Raw genomic sequence first — 1,824 nt, 5'->3', positions numbered from 1 at the left:
TACTTGTGCTTTCACCCTTCCAAAATTTATCATGAATAATTGTATGGCATGTTTTCTCCTATATATTACAATAAAATTCGATGTCTAGTATGCTCAAGATCATCTGGTCTGTTTTGAGCCAATAGCTGCTACATTTGTTCAGTCATAAACTCCTAATGTTACTTTCCATTCTATTTCCTTATGATTTTTTTATTGTCTCACTATCGAGTATGTAACAGTTTTGCTCTCTAATTTGTTTGTCCATACCCTTTGATTTAATCTCTTTCATTATTTTTTGATTTAATAAGAATTGAACAAACATCACACGTTATCACTCAATGTAAGAAATTGAATAATATTCTTCCAAATGAAGTGGTACTATTCCCTTCCATATTTTGTTGTTGTATGCACATCAACCTATAAATTAAATATTGGTCAACACCTATTTGAGGTCTGATTTTTTTAGTTTGCAATCCATCTTCAGTAGGAGCAAAATTCAAGATTCGAGATCTACGAGAGATGCAAGAGCTTTTGTTCTAATCAAGGTATTTTTACTTTTGCTTTCACCCTGGACTCCAAACTTGTATCATTAATAATTATCAAATCAAGTTGCCTTGTGTATATTAAAACATACCGTGCTGTGTTCAGTGTGCCCAACATCCTCAGATCAACATTATTGAGCCAGTAGCTGCTATATTGGTTTAATCTGCAAACTACCCCTTTCTATTTCTTTGGGACCCTTTATTGTCTCACCATGCAGTACTATAAAAATGTATTATTGTCTCACCAATGATCCTTTTGGTTTCATTCTCTTTCATTATGTTATGATTTAGGGACCAATGATCCGTTGCATGGAAATTACACGGAATAGGATCAGCACAACAAGGAGGCTGCAGCAGGACGTTAAGGTTATCAATAAAGGCAAGAAATTCTACTTATTCTTCTGAATAAAGAGGTACTGTTCCCTGCTGTTACATTATTGAATAATTGCATAATCCTTTGGTTTTTACTGTTATGGAGATGATGATGACTCTGCCCATTTTTCTCAAACATCTGAAATGGTTACACTTAACTCCTTGTTATTTTCTTACTATACAATTTTGTGGTGATGCATCATTGAGCACTTGCACTTAAGAGTATTGACATTGGTACTGTGATTTGAGCCTGACTTGCAAGAAGCCTCTAATATCTCATCAATCCAGACTGTTAGGTGATAAATATTTCTACCTAATCCAGAAGCATGTGGTTAGGTTGTCATTTGAATGGATTTTTTCAGTTGCATGGTTTGTATAAATCTGAGATATGATTCTATCACAAATTACTCCATTATTTTTTCCATATAGCTGTAAAATTGGGTAACTTTGCTGTGACAAAAACAAGTTGTGTATATATGCCACTGTTATTGCGAGAAACTGAGATATCAGATCGATTATGCTTATTATATCTTATAGATATTGTTCCTGTTTGTTGTCACCTTTTTGTATCAAAGTGTTGACACTTGCACCTTTTTTTATGCGAGACACTTGCACTTTTGTACAAGTTCATTTATGTCCACTGCAGGGTAACCTTGAAGAGAAGCTTGCAACTTAAGCTGTAACCAAACATTATGAAAAGAGGTCTCACGCTGTGAATATTTAGTTGATGCACTAGTGATTTTAGATGTTGCACCTCTGTTTTCATTCTCTTTTGATTCATGTATGTAAATTTGATGGAATTGTATCCGATGTATGTGAATTTGTAACTCCATGGTTGATGGAAGCTATTGATAGCGATGTTTCTTTGTTCTAAACAATCAGAGTAATAAAATAGCTATGCGTAAGACCATCAATTCTAAGATTTTTTTTT

At 33.8% G+C, this 1,824-nt stretch overlaps 1 long non-coding RNA gene across 1 annotated transcript; it reads left to right on the top strand.

Annotated features, from left to right (window-relative positions):
• Positions 1-46: 46 nt before the first annotated feature.
• On the top strand, positions 47-1,803 carry LOC123177619 (uncharacterized). Its single transcript, XR_006489024.1, has 2 exons — positions 47-524; positions 813-1,803. It is a non-coding gene; the product is annotated as an uncharacterized lncRNA (long non-coding RNA).
• Positions 1,804-1,824: the final 21 nt, after the last annotated feature.

The sequence above is a fragment of the Triticum aestivum genome, unplaced genomic scaffold (genome assembly GCF_018294505.1).
Source record: "Triticum aestivum cultivar Chinese Spring unplaced genomic scaffold, IWGSC CS RefSeq v2.1 scaffold80558, whole genome shotgun sequence".
Taxonomy (NCBI): domain Eukaryota; kingdom Viridiplantae; phylum Streptophyta; class Magnoliopsida; order Poales; family Poaceae; genus Triticum; species Triticum aestivum.
The sequence above is the reverse complement of the archived record's forward strand: the minus strand, read 5'-3'. Positions and strand labels throughout refer to the sequence as shown.